The 23,416-nt window shown below is 44.5% G+C and overlaps 1 long non-coding RNA gene across 6 annotated transcripts; it reads right to left on the bottom strand.

Moving 5' to 3' along the window:
- Positions 1 to 5,809: 5,809 nt before the first annotated feature.
- On the bottom strand, positions 5,810 to 21,990 carry LOC137210123 (uncharacterized). 6 transcript variants are annotated; one of them, XR_010936269.1, is made up of 4 exons: positions 20,832 to 21,990; positions 11,377 to 14,713; positions 9,628 to 10,092; positions 5,810 to 6,253 (listed from the first exon to the last, which is right to left on the bottom strand). It is a non-coding gene; the product is annotated as an uncharacterized lncRNA (long non-coding RNA). The 6 variants fall into 6 exon arrangements; XR_010936271.1 differs by lacking the exon at positions 20,832 to 21,990 and adding an exon at positions 10,318 to 10,498 and having other exon boundaries at positions 11,377 to 20,807; XR_010936272.1 differs by lacking the exon at positions 20,832 to 21,990 and adding an exon at positions 6,961 to 7,220 and having other exon boundaries at positions 11,377 to 20,807.
- Between the last annotated feature and the right edge of the window lie 1,426 nt (positions 21,991 to 23,416).

Below are 23,416 nucleotides of genomic sequence, written 5' to 3'. Positions count from 1 at the left end.
CTGCTGGGCCCGTGAGACATGGCCGCTGAGCCTGTGCGTCCGGAGCCTGTGCTCCGCAACGGGAGAGGCCACAGCAGTGAGAGGCCCATGTACCGCAAAAAGAAAGAAAAAAAAAAGAAGAAATAGTATATGACTTAAACACAAATTGCATGTTCGAGGAATGTTAGTTGAAACTAACTTTGTTACACCTACAATGCTCCAGGCACAAATATTGTCTCATGTGATACTGGAAACTACTCTATCAGATAGTTGTCATTACCCCCATTTTATAGACAGGAAAGCAAACTCAGAGAGGTTCAATAACTTCTTCAAGGTCCCACACAGCTGGTAATAGAGTACAGTCTGTAAAATCAAGTCTGGACTTCCCAGCTCCTGATCTATTATACGTGCTCCCGCCTTTTCACTTGTAAATTAGTGGCTTCACCAAACCCTGCTTAAGGCAAGCCTGGAGCACAGCACTTAAACAGTGTTTTCCTGTCTGTCTTTGCACCCAGAACGTGAATTTCATGAAGGCAGGAACTTTTCTTAGGCCATACCTTCAAAGGAGAACACTCTACCCTGGGGCTGGTGTCTTATTTACCTTCATATCCTTAGTGTCTGGCTCAAGACTTGGCACACTGTAGCTAATAATGTAAGTAATAAAAACTGAGTAAATCAATAAGCAAAGTGATTGTGAGTCTAAACTAATCTACACAGGAACCAAATTCTGGATATGAACTGCATTGAGGAACTTCGTACATATTACTTCATGACTCTGTGAGTCTCACCATGAAAATGCTTTCTCAGCGATTCCTTCTTCCATCCCCCTGACCATGTATTGTTATGGAGCCATGACTGGAAGAAAGCAGGCTCTCTTTTGGGAATAGAACTCCTGAAGTTTTAGCACAGGAGAGCTCTGGAAGGAGACCTCCAGGCATGACTAGGCCCGATGATGTGGCTATTGTCAACCTCTCCAGCTGGCATCTCCCCAACTGCCTGCCACCTACTTTGCCAGATGTCTCAGAGGACCTGTGGTCCTCCACCTCTGACCCCACATCACCATTATCCTATCTCCCTCCTCTTTATCTTTGCTCACATGGACCCCTTTGCCCTGGATCCCTTTTTCCTGCTCCACCTCTACCTACCCACCCCCAACTCCTATTCATACCTTATGACTCAGTTCAGATGCCACCTCTTTTTGGAGGCCTTCCTGGATTTCTTTCCAGCCTGGCAAATACAGTTCTACTTAGGGTTCCCATGTGTTCTCTTGATCACCACATTTCTGCCTTCCACTAAGCTATGAGTTTCTCAGGGGCAAAAACTGTGACTTATTCATCTTTGTGTCACCATATCAATGGGAGCTTAGAAAAGAAAAAAAGGGAGGGAGAGAGAGGTTTTCCATAGACGATGAATTTGGGACAGCGAAACGTAAGGAAAGAGGGTAGCAGTTCCCAAAAGTGGGAGACAACTTAAGGAAAGACTAAGTTGGCTGGAACATTTTAAAATATCGGAGGAAAGAATGTAATTACAATAGGACCAACAGAGAGAAGAGACAGGAGGGAACAGAATGAACTTTCTTGGTATTTGCTGCCTGTAGCAAGGGAACAGGCAACAGTAGAAGCAATCTGATTCTCTAGGTATAGACATTGCTGGGGTTTTTATTCTCATTACTTAAGTGATTCTTACAGCATGTGCTGGACTTTTATAAGTTTAAACGACTGGGCCAACTTTGCATAGCGCACATATTCTGTAGAAATGAATATTTATGCTGAGTTAGTTGTACAAATACACAGCTCATTGGAGTTTCTTTCCCCAAAGCTATCAAACTGAAAGAAAAGTCAAATCCACATATAATGGGATTTGCTGAATCTTCATCCCAGGGCTGTGCCAGTGTGGGACTAGGTAAAAAGTAATTCTATGTCTATTAGGTGGTTAAAAAGCAATTGCATAAAATCATCACCAAGTATCGTTTTCATAGGGCCCCAATTCACTCACACCAAGTAATTCTAGAGTTAGGAAACTTTCCAAAGAATTCCTGCGGAGCTATAGTGGGATCAAATCTGGCCCATTGTGAATATAAAATGGCAATTTTAGTTAAACAGTTGTAGCTCCTTGGGTCTCTTCTGGCTGACTCTAATATTGCTGCTGTCTATATACTTTGGACACATTTTCACTTTCCTCTAGAAAGAGTTTTACTGCTTAATCATCCTCCTCTTGCCACCTCTCCCTTCTAGTGAGTTCTGTGTTGGAACAATGGAATAATATTTGCTTGGGGGTCTGTTGATGAATTTCACAGCAAGTTATCACTAATAATCCCTAATGTGTGTTCCTACCTTTGGCACACTGACCAAGCCACTTAACCTTCATATGCCATCACTTTTCCAGCTGTAAAATTCAGCAGATAAGTCTTAGTGTCTCACATTTCTCAAATGCTACATAGCCTTCCTACCATTTCTATGCCCAGAGTGAGTAATGACTTTCAACAGCCAAATTTAAAAGGCTGACTTCAATTATTGTCCCATCTGTGTCACTCCTCCGGCAAACATGGGCTAATAAAATGCATGTGACCTGGAAAATCTTTAGTAGTTCTTTTGCAAGGTACTTCTAGTTTATGACCATGAATTGAACTGACTATTCATTGGCCAGATCATCTCATCATCAGATTTAGCCATCAGGATGAATTTGAACTTCATCCAATAATAGATTATGATTTAGCTCTTGATTAGAGGAAAACATAGATTGATTTATGCAGCCAGGAAATAATTGTTGGGTATGTGTGATGTGCCAGGTGTGGTGAAGGGTAGTGAGGGTGTTGGTTGGTTGTTTTTTTCCCTAAATGAACTAACCAAAGAGTAAAAGTCTTTTGGGGTTATGGGTAAAGCTGTTCCCATGACAACGGGTGTTGACAGAGATGTTTATTGGAGCCCAGTGGGTAGTGTCTGAGCAAGGGCTCTATCCTTGTTACACTCTTCTGGTACCAGCTCAGGATAACCATGACTTTATTCTTTTTCTCTACGAACCCCTTGGTTAGAGTAAAGGACAAAACCCACCTCTTTGGACGTGAATGGTGTCCACGGTAGGGCACGTCACAGCAGCTCCATCAGCCTAGATTTGCAACCTTCCCTTAAAGTCTGTCTTAAAAATTCCCCTCGGGCTTCCCTGGTGGCGCAGTGGTTGAGAGTCTGCCTGCCGATGCAGGGGACGCGGGTTCGTGCCCCGATCCAGGAAGATCCCACATGCTGCGGAGCGGCTGGGCCTGTGAGCCATGGCCGCTGAGCCTGCGCGTCCGGAGCCTGTGCTCCGCAGCGGGAGGGGCCCCGGCAGTGAGAGGCCCGCGTACCGCAAAAAAAAAAAAAAAAAAAAAAAAAAAAATTCCCCTCAAGTGGTCTTTCCTTCCCTTTGCAACCAAATGGCTTGAAAGAGAAACCAATGCTTACTGCCTTATTGTTACCCTTCTTTGTCCCTTCTCCAGCTCATCTTCAACACCACTTACTGTGAGATCTAATCATATCACTTTGGCTGCCATGGGTCCACCATATCAAGTGCAAACAATTCAAACTGTTCACGTGAACTGAGGTCATTTCTACCTCTTTAATGAGATGTATTGCAATGAGAAAACATAGCTAACCTTTCCTGACAACCTAATGTGTTGCTGTCCTCACAACAGCAGTTTGAAATTTATACACTTATCAGCCCAGGTCACAGATGAGCAAAATAAAGCCCAAATCTGTTCAGTTACTGGCCCAAAGGCAGCTGTCCCAGGGCGGAATTGGAAATCAGACCTAGGTTTGCCTGATCGACCTTAGGTTAGGCCTTCTCTGCCTGCAGTCTCTCAGCAGGCCCACTAACCATGCCCCCCTCCCCTCCCCATCTCCCATATTAACAGGGTGGCCCAGTGCAAGAAGACACACGGTCATTCCCTGAAACAATGTCCCTTTACATTTCCTAATAGTTCTCGGTGTGGACAGAGGCCTGCAGACCGGCTTCCCAGCTGGAGGCCAAAATCATGAGGGAACACAGCTGCAATTAGAAGAGCAAGCCCCCTGATTCCAAAAGACACCAACAGCTGCACTCACCGACAACCCTGGGACAAGATAGGGCATGTTGTATCACGCTGGCAAAGACCTCCTTTGGACAGAGTAGAGGATATGTAATGCATATCTTCAAATTAATTTCAGCAAATGCCTATGTTTTTCACCCCACTTTGTCCCCCCTCCAGTTCACCTTCAACGCCACTCACTGTGTGATCCAATCACATTACCATTCAAAGGGCTTTTCTGGCCCCCATGAGGCCGCCATATATGGCGACCCCACAGTACAGGCGGCTGACCTGCTCTGCGGGGCTCACGGCACCCCATTCAGGCTTCGGCAGGTCAAGTATTTTGTTTCATAATCTCAAAAGGTTGTAAATCCCTGAAGGACCAACACTGTGTCTTGCTCTCTTTGCCCCCAGCATTTAGCAGAGCCTGAGCCTATGATAAAGGCTCAGCTCCATCCCCAGCTCTCTGAGAAGGTTTCCCTCACACCAACACACCTCCACCTCTCACCCAAAAGCAGAGCTAACAAAGCCCTCCTCTGTGTCCCCACAGCACCTCATTGGTACCACCAGCAAAGCACTTGTGTTCCAGAGAAATGAGTGTCTGTCTGTCCCCTGCCATCTGACCCCTGGTTGTCCCTCCAACCACACCTCCTTCACCGTCCCCTTGTTTTATCTGCTCCAGCCACACTGGCCTCCCATCCATTTCTCAACCAAGCGCATTCCCGCCTCAGAGCTTTGTACTTTCTGGAAACTGTCTTCCCCCAGAGCCACATGGCCTCCCTTCCATCAGGTCTCTTCTCAAAGGTCACCTCCTCAGAGAGGCTGCCCCAAGCATCCTACCAAAATAGCAACCCTGACCATTATTCTCCAGCCCCAGTTTCCTTCATAGCACTGACCCTTACCTGTCTGACATTATCTACTTCTTTGTCTGTGTGATTACTGTCACCTCCAGTAAAAGGTAAGCTCCTTGAGGACAGGAATTTCATCTATGCTCTCTTAGAACAGCGCCTGACACATAATAACCACTTAATAAATATCTGTTAAGGAAGAAAGGAAGGAAGGAAGGAAGGGAGGAAGGACTTCCCTGAAGGACCGTGAGAGCCTCAAAGCCAGGAATGTGTCTTACGCACTCTTTAACCTCCAGCATCTAGTAATGGTCGGCCTATGACAAGTCATGAGCTTGTTTCTTGATTTCTGATGCAAGTCAGAGGTACGTGGTGCAGAAAAGCAACTGGCCTTTCCCAAATGTCTGCCCTGTGACAGGTCTCTGCTACGTGCCTTGGGTATAATGCTTTGTTTCATCCTCACAACTTCCTAAGGTAGTTGGTATGGCTCCACCTGAGAGGGGAGGAGACTCAGTGTCAGAGCGCGAATGCAACTAGAGTCACAGCCAGTGAAGGGCAGAGTTGGGATTCAAACCCAGTTCTCACACCAACACCGCTATTCCCTCCTCCACCTCGCCTCTCCTGAGACACCGGCTACCTTCAAACAAATGGATATCTGACTCATATACAGTCTTGTAATTCATGAAGTAAATCAAAGTAGAAAATTTAGAAAACTTTTTTCTAAGTAAGTTATTTTTCTTCCTCTGATTTTTAAATGTATTTTTCCCATAGGTCAGTGATATTTTCAGCTTTCCTTTCAAGAGGGAATAGAATGGAAGTGATTATGACAGTAAACACGACAGTCCTTGAAACTGATTGTGAATATAAAGTGCTGTATAAAGCACAACGATGGTGCTTTCAAATTAGCCACATCTTTCTCAGAAAAATTAACTTGCCTGTGCAGCTCTTTCAAACATAACCTAAATTTATTGCTTAAAAACACCAAGGGATTTTCAAATACACTCCATTCCCCAGATCTCAGTGAAAGGCTTCCTTTTCTTATAGGTGGCTGTTCGGGATGTGCCCTTCTGGGGTGTAAGCAAGAATGCAACTCCAGACAGAGCTCTCGTTCAAACTCTGTTCAGGGAGGACTGTTTGCAGACTGGGGGTATTTTGCAAGAGGAGTGGAGCTTGGACTGATTTTTATAGTTACTGATTTTTAAATATCCTGCGTTTTCCTAAGTCTGTAGTCAGCACCATTGCCAGATGATGCCGTTATCCTGGTGGTTGTGGTCCATGGGGTCAGAGTCAACTAAGGACATGTCAGGAGCCAACCAAGCTTGAGTGCAGACATCTAGAAGCAGTTGCTTGTGCTTCTTTGACTCAATAAAGGCTTTGCAGTGTGGTCGTCCTGTCAGTTAAAAGGAAACAACACGAAATGAAACAAACACTTGCCTGCACTTTTTAAGAGCTAACTTTTCTTGGCTTTAAATAGAACCTGTATGCTGTTGACTTGTCAGTTACATTGCCAGCCCGAACCCCTCACATGGACTCCGAATCCATATGTCAGCTGCTACTCAGTATCTCCATTTGGATGTCTAATAGGCATCTCAGAGATAACACATCCCAAACTGAGCACTTAACTGGCCCTTCACCTCACCCACCAAAACCAGCTTCTACTGCTGTCTGCCCCATCGCAGTAGCGGCAACTCTACTCTTCCAATGGCTCAAAACAGAAATCTTGGAGTCATCCTTGACTCCTCCCTTCTCTCACACCATACATCTGTTCTACCAGAGATCCTGTTGGCTTTCCCTTTGAAATATATTCAGAATCTGGCCCCTTCTCCCCACCTTCACTCTGCTACCCTGGCCCTACCTACCATCATAGCTCACTTGAACTCCAACACTTGTCTCCTAACTGATGCCCTTGTTTCTGTCCCTTGTGCCTCACACTCCAACATAGTCCCCAAAGTGATTTTTTAAACAAAAGTCCGATTATGTTGTTCTACTACTCAGAACTCTCCAGTGGTCCCCCATATCACTCAGAAGGTAAGTCAACTTCCTTAATATGACCTCTAAGGCCTGTATTACTTTCCTAGATCTTCCATAGCAAATTACCACGAATTGGTGGCTTTAAAACGACAGAAATTTATTCTCTCGCAGTTCTGAAGGCCAGATGTCGAAGTCAAGGCATCGTCAGGGCTGCACTCCCTCTGGAAGCTCTAGGGGATAATGCATTCCTTGCCTCTTCCAGCTTCCAGTGCCTGTCAGCATTCTTTGGCTTGGCCTGTGACTCATGCCCTCGTTGCTATGTCTTTCCATCACCGTCTCTGTGTGTCTGTCTTATAAGGATACGTGTGATTGCATTCAGAGTCCACCTGGATAATCCAAGATAAACGTCACCTCTCAAGATGCTTAATCATATTTTTGTCATATAAAGTAACAGGGAATATTCACAGGTTCCAGGGATTAAGACATAGACATATATTTTGGGGGGGCCATCGTTCAATCACCATAGGGCCCTGCGTGACTGGCCCTTGTCTCCTCTCTGGACTCATCTCTTGTTCTCTTTCTCTTATTTGATCCTCTCTATACTCACTGGCCTCCTTGCTGTGCTTTATGTAGACCAAGGTAATGTCTGCCACAGTGCCTTTGCATTTGCCGTTTCCTCTGCTAGAATGCTGTTTCCTCCACTTCAGTTTTAACTCAAAAGTTACCTTCTTAGTGAGGTCTTCCCTGGTCACCCTATCTAAAATTTAAATACCCCCTAGCATTTCATTTAACCCTTCCCTGCTTTACTTTTTCTCCTCAGCACTTATATTGTAGACTTTGCCATTTTATCTAACTTATTATCAATTTTACATAATTGTTTATTGTCTGTCTTCCCTCACCAGAATGAAAACTACCTGAGGACACGGGTTTTCTTCTCATTCACTATGTTCCCAGCACTTAGAACAGTGTCTGGCACATTGTCTTTCAGTAAATATTTGTTGAAGGGATAAGATATCAAGCACTGGGCTTCCCTGGTGGCGCAGTGGTTGAAAGTCCGCCTGCCGATGCAGGGGATACGGGTTCGTGCCCCGGTCCGGGAAGATCCCACATGCTGCAGAGCGGCTAGGCCCGTGAGCCATGGCCGCTGAGCCTGCGTGTCCGGAGCCTGTGCTCCACAACGGGAGAGGCCACAACAGTGAGAGGCCCGCGTACCGCAAAAAAAAAAAAAAAAAGAAATATCAAGCACTTAACTACTTGCTAAGGGTCTTATATGCATTACCTCATTTTAATTCTCACAATACAAGATGCAAACTGTTATTCCCATTTTGCAGAGGGGGAAACTGAGGCTTCCAAGTTTAGTAAGTCACTCAAGATCACACAGCCAGAAAGAAGCCCTGCCTGGGTTCAAACCTACCCTGTCTGACCCCAAGGCCTGTGTGCACAGTGACTACAAATACCGCTGTATTAGTTTGCTAGGGCTGCCATAACAAAGCACCACAGACTGTGTGGCTTAAACAACAGCAGTTTATGCTCTCACAGTTCTGGAGACTGGAAGTCTGAAACCAAGATATGGTCAGTGTTGGTTTCTTCTGAAGCCGCTCTCCTTGGCTTGTAGATGGCTGTCCCCTCGCTGTGTCTTCACATGACCTTCCTGCCGCGTGTGTCTGTGTCCTAACTTCCTTTTCTTATAAGGACACTCAGTCATATTGGATTAGGGTCCTCCCATAGGACCTCATTTTATCTTAATTAGAGGCCCTATCTCCAAATACAGTCACATTCTGAGGCACTGGGGTGGAGGACTGCAACGTGTGAATTTGGGGGCACACAATTCAGCCCATAACACTACTTCTCCATCAGACAGCTGACAAAAGAAAGGGTTCCCCTCTTCTTAAATGCTTGATCCGTACTTCACTCCTCTCTGACATTTTTTTTTTTTTTTTTTTTTTTGTGGTGCACGGGCCGCTCACTGTTGTGGCCTCTCCCGTTGCAGAGCACAGGCTCCAGACACGCAGGCTCAGCGGCCATGGCTCACGAGCCCAGCCGCTCCGCGGCATGTGGGATCTTCCCGGACCCAGGCACGAACCCGTGTCCCCTGCATCGGCAGGCGGACTCTCAACCACTGCGCCACCAGAGAAGCCCTCTCTGACATCTTTAATCTGCCTATCTTTAGTGGCTCCTTCTCTTCTGCCCACAAAAACATATAAACCCATTCAATTTTTTTTTTTTTAATTCTGAGGTTTTCCATCCCCTTCAAGTTCGTATCCACTCGCCACTTCACTGCCAAACTTTAAAAAAGTCTCTCCTGGTCTTTTTTTCATCACTTCAAATCATTCTCCTCCCAACACCTGCTGGAATTGCTTTTCAAAAGTCACAAAGCCCAGGCTGGTGGCTTCTTTCACCTTCCTCACCCCTTCACCCACCATCGCCCAGTGCCCAGCCCGCCGCCTGCTCTCACCTCACGCCATGTGTTCATCTCTGACAAGATGATGCTCCTTGGCTGGCAAAAGGGAAAAGCTACTCAGGGGGTAATTTCTGTTTGTTGGAGTAAGAAGTGATGGGTTTTTTTTTAGGATTTAGTGTTTAGGGTTAGCATTTAGGACTGACAGATAAAATACAGGTTACCACACAATACTGGGGACACGTTTATACTAAACAATTTCTCATTGTTTATCTGAAACTCAAATTTAATTGAGTCTTATAGTTTTATTTGCTAAGTCTGGCAACCCCGTTAGTATTCAGTTTAGGTGAATGGCCTGTCCTTACTTTGCGTCTTCAGCAATGTCTGTTACTCACCGTCAGCGGTGATCTGGGGAGTGAGGGAACCGGGCTGGTGCCCTAAGTGGCCAAGGGTTTGAGGAAAGGAGAACACACACAAGAGACTGTAGGGCTTCCTTGGTGGCGTAGTGGTTGAGAGTCCGCCTGCCAATGCAGGGGACACCGGTTGGTGCCCCGGTCCGGGAAGATCCCACATGCCGCGGAGCAGCTGGGCCCGTGAGCCATGGCTGCTGAGCCTGCGTGTCCGGAGCCTGTGCTCCGCAACGGGAGAGGCCACAACAGTGAGAGGCCCGCGTACCACAAAAAAAAAAAAAAAAAAGAGAGAGAGACTGTAAATTCAGAGAGGGCAGTTGACTAGGAGAGAGGTAAGTCCACCCAGCCAATCCCACAGATCTGGAAAAAGACGAACCAATGTACCTACCTTATGAAAAGAAGTTCAAGCCAATTGATTTCAGTATGAAAGGAAACAATCACTCATATCATCTGTAACATAATTTAGACTATTTCAGCAAAGGCAGCGATACAGATGTAACCTAGCACTCTGGGAATACCCTGTCAAAAATATAGTTAGCCTTTGGAAGACCCTGTTAGGTATCTACACTCTAGAAACAGTTTTACATGCACATTAGTAGAAACAGCTGCACCAGGAGTTTCAATGCTACAATCAGGTTTGTAAACAAGCATTACGAATGTTATAGAATATCTTACTATGGACACGAGTGGTGCTGAAGATATGGGAATCGGCTTGAAATGCTGTACACACACCTTGTGTGAGGGGGATGTCAAATCTTGTGGATCCGGCAGCTGAATGCCTTTGGGGGGGCCTGTCTCAATCACCCCCTATTCACCCCATTGGTTATGGAGATGATCAAACAGGTGACACTCCACACTGGACAGGTAAGATGGACAGCAATGTATTAGTCACATACGCTCACAGCGTGGGAGGAGGACCCCGAATGCCACACGGGGCCACGCGGGCATCACACTCAGGAACAGAGTGAACAGCCAGGGACAGTGGGAGGCAGGTTTTGTAGGACCAAGAGGGGGAAGTGGCCCCTCTCTCGGGAGGAGGTGGTTGGCCTCTTGGAATAATTGCGTGGGCCGGCAGGGAGCTGAAGCCCGCTACTCAGGGATAAGCACCACCGCGCTGGGCCCTGTGACAAGGAGGTTTGTTTGGCTGGGGGATCTTATCCACTGGAGCAGAGCAGGAAGGGGAACTTGCAGTTAGGCCATTCAAGGCCCTCTTGATTTTACAAGAGGCCAAGGCAGCACAAAATTGGGCCCTTGATTTTAGACCACACGGCTCCCTAGGTCTTGGGCTCCACTCGGTCCTGTGTGTTCCTTCTGCAAGGAGGATTCATCCTATTCGCCTAGAAGCTGATTCCCCACCATTGTCACATCTGCCTCAAGAGAACATTACATGCCAAGTATTGCTGGACATCTAGGACGCCACCAAACTTAAAAGAAAATGTTGAATGTGTGACGTTTTCTGCACCTGCTAACGAACGTGTGTGGCATCCTCTGAGACTTGCTTTTTCCATTGTAACATACCTCCTGATGGAGCTATTTTGTAGGAGAGACCATACACTTCTCATGTCCCTCTAGTCCTCAGACTTCTATCCAGATTAGTCTAGCAATTGTGAAAGGCCAACCACAGCCCTAGTGGTCTGGAAGGTTTAGAAATGCCCAGGGGGCTGACCCTAGGGAAACATAAGCAATCCCCCAGATCTGTTCTCGGCACCATTCTCGCCTCACTCACTCACTCACCAATGTGTCTGCTCCCAGGGCTCCAATTGTAATGTCTCTGTGGATTTTCTCAGGATCATTAGATCCCTGTCTTCCCTGGAGCATCAGATTTACTTTCCCACCTGTGTGGTAAACATTTCCACGTGACATCATTAATTCATTAATTCAACTATTTATCAGACATTTATTGGGTAATAAGTGTTCTAGATACAAACATACATGAGACATCTTGCTGTCTCCATGGAGTCTATGTTTGGGTGGAGGATGTCATCCAGGCACATACACTCAACGCGTCCAATATATTATTACCATCCTCTATCCCCAAATCGATTCCTTCTTTTCCAGCTAAAGACACCGCCATCCCACCACCTGCTAAAACTTACACCTCCAAAGTCATACCTGTTTTCCATCTCTCTCCATATTCCTCACAGTTCCCTGGGGGGCAACAGCATAGCAATAAAATCGCAATAAACAAAATAAAGAATTTTATTACAGCCCCTTAACCTCCATCTCCAAACTTACCACCCTAATATTTTATTAAGTTATCACTCTTAGGGTCCCTTTTTAACGTAGATTATTGTCTACAGAGAGCTGTACTTTGTGCTTCATGAATATTTGCCTTATATCTTTGAAACGTCTTTTAATCAAGGTTCTCATTATTTTTAAGGTGAAATTTCTAAAACTTCAAAAAGTCTGAAAACTCTGTTGTCTAAAAGACCAAAACAAGCCAACAGATAGGCTCTGGTTTTTTTAAGACCAGATCTGAAGTAGGGAAAGAAACATCTTTTGCTGCTTAGAAAGATGCTGATAGTGTTATTCAGAAAGGGACCCTAAGGACTCCAGTTTTAAACAAACTCTAATAACAAAACACTGTCAGCCAAAAGGGAAAGCTGATCTCCTGACATAAAAGGTGCCAGTAATACCACCTTCCTCCCCTCGGTGAGGCTGCTGACGCCAGATGACGCATCTCCCACCCGCTTTGTGGGAGAGCCAATCAGTTCCCTTTGAATGAAATCTTTATTCAACGGTTTAAACACTCCTGGGGGAAGGGAGGGAGAGGACAAGAGAAGGATTTCAGAAACAAATGGAGCCCCAATCGCCAAGTTTCTGTTCTTGTTACTGTTCAGGTTTTGGCCTGTGAAGATGGTCTCAATTCCATGTTTTTCGTTAAGCTGGCTTGTTTGGCAAAATCCAATGATAAATACAAAACTCTGAGGTCAGTCTCACCTTACTCGGAAAGCTGGAGCTGGGAAGGTCAGCTTTTTGTGGTTGGGGAAACTTTGGAAGCCACTGATCTGCTGTTGACAACGGCAGGCAAAGATATGGGCCAGATAATTTTTTCTTTACAAATGTGCGAATCTAGGACTTTTCTTTCCTTAAAAACCCAACATACAAGCAATCCTTTGTTGATAGTTTGGTACCAGCGGCTAGGCGGGGGAGGGGAAGGCAGGATGGATGTGCAGGTAGAAGGAATACGTAGAACCCATAGATAGGTCAAGATCTGTTCTTTAGTTAATAAACACCCAAACTGACCCCTGCCTCTTCTCCCTGTTTTTTTCATCCTCAGCTACTCACAGGCAGTCACACACATAGAAGGGCAAGAACGTAAGGGTACATGGGAGCGGGCAGGGGCCTAGATATCCACAGACCAACTGGTCAATCTGGGAGACTTGGTATCAACTTCTTGGGACCCAGATCTCCTTTCCTGGCATTGCTCCCCGGTCATGGGCCCCTGCAGCTGCTTTACTCCAGGTCAGTAAAATAAGCCCTTTTTCTCTTCCCACTATTGTCACCTCCCCTCACATAAAAACAAAAGAGTCTAAACGTGGAGAAGAATCTGTTTCCGCGCTGGAAATGGAAAGGCCAAGGTAAGTAGTTTTGTGTCAACACCTGTGAAATCATAATAGGCAGCATGTATTAAGTGCTTACTAAGTGCCAAGCACTGTCCTTCATGTTTACCTACTTCTCACACAATCTTATGAGATGAGTAATATTATCATCATCCCACTTTTTATAGATGGGGAGACAGAGGCACAGAGAGCCTTAGCAACTGCTCTCAGGTCACAAAGCTGGAACTTGAACGCAGGCAGTCTAACTTCAGAGCCCATGCTCTTTCAGCACCCCACACAGGCCTGGCCTGTCTCCTGAGTTAAGGTACGTGACCAGTGGCCAAGTGTCCTGGACAACACTCCCTCAAGCACTCCCACACACACTCACTTATTCCCATGAATAAAGGGCAGCAAATCAGGGTTGCCTGGAAGGGCAAAGAGAAGCACACAAGGAGAGGACAGCAGCAGCCCTGATTCCTCGGACCGGACAAGAACACAGGCATCACCGTGGTGAGCCAGGCGCAGGGCCCCTGCATGCCAGGACGTCAACCAAGCACTCAGAGAGGGCTGAGAGGTGCCTCGCCACTGCACTGTTGCTGACGGATGCTCACCCTGGTGGGAGAGAAGGCAAAGCCAGCAAAGTTTGTATGTCATCCAGCGACCCACCAAAGATATGTGAACTAGAAAATAAACAGCCTGCTGCTCATAATACAACCTAAAGGTCTCTTGGTTGTGGTCTTAGTCAGCTCGGGCTGCTATAATAGTATACACAGACATAGAGAGGCTCGGACCATAAACATTTATTTCTCACAGACAGGATGTCCAAGACCAAGGTACCAGAAGGACAGCGTCTGGTGAGAAATCACTTCCTGGTTTGTACATGGCTATTTTCTTGTATCGTCACATGGCAGAGAGCTGAAAAAGAGGAAGTAAGCTCTCTAGTATCTTTTCGTATCAAGGAAGTAATCCCATCAAGATGGCTCCACCCTCATGACTTAATTACCTTCCAAAGGCTTCATCTCCAGATACCATCCATATACTCCATATACCATCACATATGGAATTACTGGGGGAATTAGTGTTTCAACATACGGATTTTGGGGGGACACAAACATTTGGTCCATAGCAGATGCCATCCTATAAGTCTTCATCGGCACCATTAAAAATTACACACACACACACACACAGAAAATGCACAGGCCTGAACCGAGCTCACAGAGAGCTCAGCCTCACAGATGAGCACATGTACCCAACCCTCATGCAGCCAGAAAGTTTAATTAATTGACCCATTGTAGTCACTGTGCCACTATACTGTCTCCCCAATATTCCACTACCTAGAATATAGAAGCAATCAGCTAGAATTGTTGAATTCTGTTACTCAGATTTTCCCAGATTGCTCCATGTAATCAAGGTCCATCTGTACCTTCTTCCCGAAACTTCCAGTGTGTCCAAACCTCACACGGTGTCTCTAGATTCTGACTCACAGCAGAGGTGGTTACAATTTGTAGTTATCGCCAGTATTGTCATTACTGAAAGGAAGTAAAGCTTCCAGAGTAAAGATAATACTGTGTCAAGATGAATTTAAAGATTTTCCAAACTATCAGAGAGAAACCTAAAAATACTATATCTCTATTTTTGTTTAACTCAGTCACAACCCCTACATTTAAAAAACAAATTTGTTTGTCTAGTGAAAGACTCTCTTCAAATATTTAAATGGTTGCCTTCATCGATTTCCCTACTCTCAAACCCCTATCTGAAATCTCTGGACCCAAGTCCATAGACCCTTTTCTCCTAGGAATGATGAAGCTATGGAATTAAGGTTATAAATTCAGTCAAGCCCCAAGTCAAGTTCCAAGTTGAAGTGTTAAGGTCTAATGTTGATATTTTGTTTTTAAAGTCAACCAAGTCATAATTTGAAACAGTTGTTCGTCGGCAAATCGATTTTCTTACTTTTTCCTGATCTTCAGATAACAGTCTCAACAATTAAAAGATTAAAATGTGGGTCAGTGAGCTAAGCTATGTTTTAAGGTCTTGATACTCGAGTTAGCTAACCAACAAAATCTTATATCAAAATTTCAATGCAGGTTGGAACGAAAAGCAACTGGGGGACAAAAAAGATGAACCATTGCCCAAAAATGTCTGTTCCTTCTTTTGGCTCACCCATTTGTGCCGTAAATATATGAATAAAATAAAGACATAAAGGGACTCTCTCTAACCCCGGAGAAAAGTTCCAGCCAATGGGTCAGCATGTTCTTCATCTTCTCAATCAATTTCCAGTAGAAAGCTCTCCCTCTGAGAAAAGGCATCTGATTGTGTCGCTTTTATGCCAAGTTCTGCTCACCAAGTTAAGTAACTGAGTCTTGCAATTTTCCAGTTAAGGGTATTAAAATTTGACCCTTGCTTTGGAGGGCAATTAGGACTTAGTCTTTCCGCTGTCGGCAAATTTCCAAGGAAGGACTACAAAACAACTTTTTCCTAGTTGGGTACTGAACATCACTGAAATGGTGGCAAAGGAGCAATGGCTTATATACTGAGAGCTCTGCCAGCAAGTACGATCCAAAATACTTTATAGATGGTAACAGTGACACAAGACATATTAAAGGGTAAGAGAGTTCTAAGATTTAAGTTAGAATAGTGCTTTCTGGTGAGATGCATGCTATTATGAAGTAAAAGAGAGGTGAAGAAATGAAGCTAAGTACCTGAGAATCATCAAATATCTTAATTATGAAGAAATGAAGACAGAGAGGCATTACTGCTGAGGGAGGTTTGAAGTTTGCTTTTTCATATAGGAAATACATACGTATTTAAAATTGATGACCCTTAAGCAGGGGTGCCCCGATGATTCTGAGGATTTTTTTTTTTCATACTGAATCAGAATCTCTGGGGTGGGGGGTAGGTGTGTATTGTGGAAAAAGCACCCCAGGTGGTTCTAACACACACATCCCTGGTTAAGAAAATTTGTGCTGCATACACATTTTTCTTCCTTATTTTCTCCTAAACCACAGCTTAATTTTTCCAATGCCATTAAGTTAAAAAGAAAATGTTCAGATTATAAAAACAATTCACTGAAAATTTGAAACACTTGGAAAAGTGCACATAAAAAGACTAAAATTTTCTCTAAACTCATTAGCCAGCGATATCCCTTTTAGTCCAGGGTACCTAAATCTAGAACCCTAGGACGGATTTCAGAGGGTCCATGGCCTAAATCTCTGAAAATTTATGGAAAATTACTGTGCCTTTTTTCCCCCTAAGCATATACATGGCTTTTAAAATGTTGGTAGCATATTATATATTTTGTTTTGAAATTGCCTTCTTTTAGTTAACAAGACATATTCTTAATACGCCATAGCCTTAAGAATCCTTTGAGAATATCACTTGTAAAGAAAGAATAAAATTCCAACAGCCATCCCCCACATCGTTGGACAGTGATATTACCCATACTTGCTACTATAAACAATGCTGGAATTAACAGCCATATACATAAATCTCTACATTTTTGTCTATTTCCTTTTCCCCTCAATCTGAGATGTATCTGAGATGACCCAGAATCACTGGGTCAAATGGTATGTCCTTCGAAAGACTCTTGGTATCTCTTCATTTTGGGAAAGATTTTGTCCATCTGCACCTCCACCAGGAGTGTATTAAAGTGTGAGTGACTCTAGTTTTTTACTGGTATGCTTTTAGAACAGACTGTGCGTCTTTGATTTCTTTTCAAGTCTTTTATTAGTAAAGTTCTTTTGGAAAATGGCAGCCTGGGGCTTGCCGGGTGGCGCAGTGGTGAAGAATCCGCCTGCCAATGCAGGGGACATGGTTTCAATCCCTGGTCTGGGAGGATCCCCTATGTCACAGAGCAACTAAGTCCCTGCACTACAACTACTGAGCCTGCATGCCACAACTACTGAAGCCCACGTGCCTAGAGCCCGTGCTCCGCAATGAGAGAAGCCACCACAGTGAGAAGCCCGCACACCTCAAGGAAGAGTAGCCCCTGCTCGTAGCAACTAGAGAAAGCCTGCGTGCAGCCCCGAAGACCAAAAATGCAGCCAAAAATAAATAAATAAAAATTTAAAAAATGGCAGCCTGATAAAGGGCCCAAGTGTCCTTAAGTGAGCTACCTGAAGAAGAAGGACAGAAGAACTCACCTGAGTTACGCTTACAACTTCCTCAGGCCTCCAGCCCAGGCCTCTCTTCCTCCAGGATGACGCCCCCAGCAGTGTTTCAGACATTACATGAAATTTCTAAAAATCTTATATGTTCTGGTATAATGTTATAAGTCATAATTCTAGTTATTACTTTAAAATGTATATCTCAGAAATAACTAAAAAAAAAAAAAAGGAATCTTGAGATGGGCAGATTATCCTGGATTATCTGTGGGCCCAATGTAATCACAGGGGTTCTTACAAGAGGAGGCGGGGGTCAATGATAGGAGAAGGCTGTGAGCTGGTAGCAGCAGAGATTGGACTGATGTGGCCATGAACCAGGCAATGCTGGCAGCCTTGAAAAGCTGCAAGATTAAAGGAACAGATTCTCCCCCAGAACCTCCAGAAGGAACCAGCCCTGATGACACCTTGATTTTAGCTCTCTGAGACTTATGGGCTTCTGACCTCCAGAATGATAAGATGATAAATTTGGGTTGTTTTAAGCTAGGTTTACCATGATTTGTTACAGCAGCAATAGGAAACTCATACACCTTCCATTGACTTCATGATAGTCTCCCAATACAAATGTCTGCTTAATTTGGCCACAATCCTTTCCAGTTGCTTATCACCCCCCTCCAGCCCTCAGCACGGTGTTTGGTCCACCTTCTGTGCTCCCACATCATCCCCTGCTTTCCCTGAAGAAGCCCGGCTCACCCTGAGTTGTGACTCTCTACCTGCTGGGCTACCTCCCCCTCTAGACTGCAAACTCAACAAGCACGAGGGTTGAGTGTGCTCTATCTTTGGAGCCCAGCAGCGAGCACAACCTATGAATAAACGTTAGTGAAATGAACAGATCAGAACTTTTTTGTACACAAATGTGTCAGAAAGGTGAAAACGCCTTGAGAAGTTAAAAAAAAAAAAAAAAGATTTGAATTGATGGAGAAACATTTTGTATTAGGCTCCTTTTGTATAGACAATGGAAATTATAAAAAATGGTATACTTCTCTGAAAGGGAAATTCTGTTCTGATTTATGACAGGAGTTTTAAAAACTGACTTTCATGTGAACATGAAATACTAAACATACAATATTTTAGCTAAATCACTTGGATAGGACTGAAAGCAGAGCGAATGTAATCAATTTATGATATTATTAAAACCTAAGGGGAAATGAAATGTCCGTTTCAGTAACGCTGGGCGTGTCCATGTTTCTTACACTTCAGTATCATTGTAGGACACTTCAGCGGCTGTTTGCAAAATCTTGATGGTCTGCTAAACCTGGCTTTATCCAGGCTGGTGTGGAACACACATTGGAGACACTCGGGCTTAAGAGATCTCTCTCCCTTGCATGATACGGAGTTTTAAAGGATTTTTTCCCCTCCCCACCACAGTGTTCCCTGTCTAAATTTTTTAAGCCTTTGGACTCTATCCTACAAAAATGCAAGAGCACAAGTGCACGAGGATTTTCACTGCAGCTCTATTTGTAATAGCATTCCATTGGAAGCAACCCAAATGTCAATCAACTGGAAAGTGGTTGAATAAATTATGGGATATACATAATCTGGAGGGCTATGCTTTCCTTAAAAAGAATGAGGTAGTTTTATACATAGTACTTGCTTCAAAATCATAGTTCACTGCTCTGCTCAAAACCCTTCAGGCCTTCCAGTTTCGTTTACATAAAATTCAAACTTATTCCCCAGGATAAAATGCCCTCCATGGGGGGCTGTGCCTGCCTTTCTGATCTTGGAGTTTGCATTCTCCCTCCTCCATTCGGATTCAGCAGGATGGCCTTCTCCATCAGTGTCCCCTCGCTGCTCCCCACTCACACTCACTGCCACCACAAATCCTCCTTTGCACTTGATGTTTTCTCAGCTGGGAATGTTCTTCCCTTGACCAATGTTTTTCAGCCTTAGTCACACAGTAAAACCATCTGCATTCCAGGCCGCATCCCAAGCCAATCAATTCAGAATCTCCAGAGTGGTACCCAGGCATCAATTCAGAATCTCCAGAGTGGTACCCAGGCACCAAAGTGGTTTTGGTTTGGGTTGTTTGTTTTTAAGCTTCCCAGGTGATTCCCTGAACAGCCCAGCTTGAGAACCAGGGCGGCTTCACCTGGTGGCTCCTCTCCAACATTCAGGGTATAGTTCAAATGTCACCTCCTCAGAGAAAGGATGATTACACTACTTTTCAAACCAAAGATAGATAACTGGTAGAGTTGAAAAAGAAAAATATAAGCAAAAGATGAGTACAAAATGAAATTGAATTTGTAAACATAAAGATGGTAAGTATGAGATGGCATATGCTGAAAAGACAACAGAGCAATATAAAGGCAGATGGAATTTAAATTTCAGTTTGCTCACTTGCTAACTGTGATCTTGTAGCAGTTACCCACTCTCTCTGAGCCTATATGAAAAGCGGATAATCATACCCACCTTGAAGAGGTTTTCTTTTTTTTTTTTTTTTGTGGTACTTGGGCCTCTCACCGTTGGGGCCTCTCCCGTTGCGGAGCACAGGCTCCGGATGTGCAGGCTCAGCGGCCATGGCTCACGGGTCCAGCCGCTCCGTGGCATGTGGGATCCTCCCGGACCGGGGCACGAACCCGTGTCCCCTGCATCGGCAGGCGGACTCCCAACCACTGCGCCACCAGGGAAGCCCTGAAGAGTTTTTTAAGGAATAACAAGACCACACATGGCACATAATGAACACTAGGTAAATATTATTAGCTATTGTTAAGTAACAGAATGATTTTTTGAAGCAGTAATGCTTCAGAATTCCAAGAAAATAGAAAATGGCAAGTGTCTGGGGATCAGAGAGGGCTTCTCCAAGTAAGTAGAATTTAATTTTTGCCTTAAAGTAAAGCTAGAATACGGGCAAGAGGAGAGAATCGTGAGGGTTGCGAGTGGCATCCCAGGAGACAGGGAACAGGAGAGACAAAGATCAGACGTGGACTTTTGCAGAGTGCGTTTGGGGAAGAGGGAGTTAAACAAGAGGAAAGAGCTTGCCCAGAATGACAGTGCAGCAGTATGTCAGGATGGGCGAACCTTCTGTTTTCTGTCATACAGCATCTTTTCAGCACTGGCATTTCCCTGAATTAAATTGTGTCGGAGAGCAAGTCTCTGATTGGAAGCAGATCCATCAGGCGTAGAGGCAGAGAAGTGGGGGTGGTGGGAGACACTGCCTTCGACAGTTGGAGGCTGACTCTGGGCCATGAATTAGCCAGCCTCAAAGAAGCAAGCTTGTAAGGTTTCCCAGGGACAAACCACAAACCAGTTCCGCAGCCCTTGGTGCTCCCATGGGAAACCCCCAACTACCTAGGGTTGAGGGGTGGAGCCCAGCTCTGTGTGTGTGAGTCAAGGTCCTGGGTTGCCTTCAGGTTCCTGCAACCAAGGAACATTCAACGAAAGAACTACTAACAAAGGGCAGGCAGGGTTATGGGTGTGGGAGGGAGAACGCTGCAGGAGTCCTCAGAGGGACTGCCAACCTGTAGCCGGGGTGGGCTGGGGGAATACATACCCTAGTCTCTCTGCTTGCCTGCCCTCTTCTGCAGGTGAATTCCCATTGGCCAAGCCCAAGCCGGAAGCCAGAGGGCAAGGGTGTCCGTTGATGCAATCCATACAGGTCAGCCCCTGGGGCTCAGAGTGGGATGGAGGTGTGCAGAGAGTGGATCTGGAATGCCCAGCACAGCGAACAATCTGACAGAACGACAAGCCCACAGAAGGGGCTGATCACCAGCCTGCATCCTCAAGGGAACCCCCTTAGTGGGTCCCCTCCTCACCTTCCTCTCTACTTCCCACCTCCACGCCCTACACGCCCTCAACCAGCCTTGCCAACTGGACCTCCTAGTATCTCTCAAAAATAGACTTTGCTCACGCCATATACCTAATTCCACAAGGATTAAAGATTTATGGTTTTACTTCTTAGAGCTAAAAGTACTGGATGAAAACCTCGCTGGATATTTATATAACCATGGAGTAAAGGGAGGACTTCTCAAACATGACCTCAAAGGCAAAATCACAGAGGAGAAGACTGATTGTAATACATAAAAATTGGAAACTTCCATTTGACAAAAACCACCATGAACAAAGTTGAAAAGGCGTCAAAAAATAACCAAAACAAAATTCAAACAACGAAATAAGAAAATATCATTTCAGCAAGTTTAAGTAAAAGGAGTACTGTCTAAATATATAAAGGTCTTATACAAATAGATAAGAACTGACCCAAATTGGGGGGAGAAGGAGGAACTAAGAAGAAAACTAAACAAATAAGGAAAATGCTGTGAAAATAAAAATAGACACATAGGCAAAGGACATGAACAAGATTGATTAAGGAGGAAAAACAACCTGATAACAGCATATGGAAAAATGTTTAACTACTCAGTCCAAGAAATGCAAATTTAAACAAGAAACCCTTTCTCCAACCAAACTCACAAAGATTGTTCTTAATGAGAATACTCAGTGCAGGCAGGGGTGCATTGAAAAGAGCCCTCGTGAATTGCCTAGAGGAGTATAAATTATTAGTCTTGAAAAGCAAATTGGCAGCTCAGTATTGAGAAACTTTAAAATGAATCTCCCTTAACCCAACTTGAAAATTCTGGGAATTTTTACTTGCTAGAATCTATTCAAACACTTTCCTGCTCACAGCATCTCAATGTGGCTTATACCTTCCAAGTTTCACTTCCCCACCTCCCAGCTGACATCTGCCACTCCATCAATGTGAAACGACCCATTCTTCCCCAGGCATTTGCCTGCGCTTCCCTGCCTCTGAGCACTTCCTGTTGATTTCCCTCGGCCTGGCTTGGCAGGCTTTGCTTACTTTTGGAATTAGCTAAGTAGTCGGAGGGTCTTCTCTGATCACCTGCCAAGTTGAGTTAGTTTTCCCTTCTCCATGTTTCCATAATACCCAGTGTATATAGGCTTACAGATAATTTACACATTTGTTTACATATATTTACATGTTTATATACCTATTTACATATCACTCTCCACCATCTTGGTTTCTCTCTCTGTATCCCCTGTACTGGTGGTTTTCAACTGGAGGCAATTCTGTCCCCCAGGGGGGACATTTAGCCAAAAATGTCTGGAGACATTTTTGACAGTCGTAACTGGGGGAAAACCAGGATGCTGCTAAACACCCTACAATGTACAGGAAAGCCGCCAAAACAAAGAACTACCCAGCCCAAATGTCAATAGCGCCAATGTTCAGAAACCCTATCCTTCACCTAGCTTCTGCCTAGCATGAAACATAAAAAGCACACACCAAAAAATATACATATAATGAACAAGCCCAGTTTCTTATTCCGTACGATGGGTGTAATTATATCTATTCCAGAAGGTTGCAGGGAGGATTAAAAGGGACCACATATGGGGCTTCCCTGGTGGCACAGTTGTTGAGAGTCCGCCTGCCGATGCAGGGGACACGGGTTCGTGCCCTGGTCCGGGAAGATCCCACATGCCGCGGAGCGGCTGGGCCCGTAAGCCATGACCGCGGAGCCTGTGCTCCGCAATGGGAGAGGCCACAACAGTGAGAGGCCCGCGTACCTCAAAAAAAAAAAAAAAAGGACCACATATGAACAGTGCCTGTTACAAAGTTGATACTCCATCAATATTAGTTCATCCTAACAATACCTGCATAAATTAAAAATACAGACCCAGGATGTTTTGGTCCTGAAATAACGACTCATTTCATAAACCACTTCATTTTATAGCTGAGGAGCCCAAGCCTTTAAAGGATGACTTGCCTAAAGTGTTGGCATCAGATCTGAGTTTCTAGTTTAGTGGCAAACCGTACTTTAAATGCATGCATAAGAAAGGAATTAAAAGCTGACTCTTGTAAAACAAATAATTATCTTTTTTTTGGTTTGACTTATAAATACAATTTCATATATATGTATAAAATTTTCTTTAAAATAGTTAGAATACTAATAGAACGATGATTCAATTGAATAATGTTACCAGAAGTTTCACAGGGATTTATTTTGAAATTACATTTTTGGCATTTTATGCAAAAATAGGCAAATGTATTAAAATACAAAGTTAAACAAATAATACATTCTTTCAACTGTAGGAGAGATATAGTCAGAACCCAGAATAACATTTAAA

Source organism: Pseudorca crassidens, chromosome 17, assembly GCF_039906515.1.
Source record: "Pseudorca crassidens isolate mPseCra1 chromosome 17, mPseCra1.hap1, whole genome shotgun sequence".
Lineage (NCBI taxonomy): Eukaryota > Metazoa > Chordata > Mammalia > Artiodactyla > Delphinidae > Pseudorca > Pseudorca crassidens.
The sequence above is the reverse complement of the archived record's forward strand: the minus strand, read 5'-3'. Positions and strand labels throughout refer to the sequence as shown.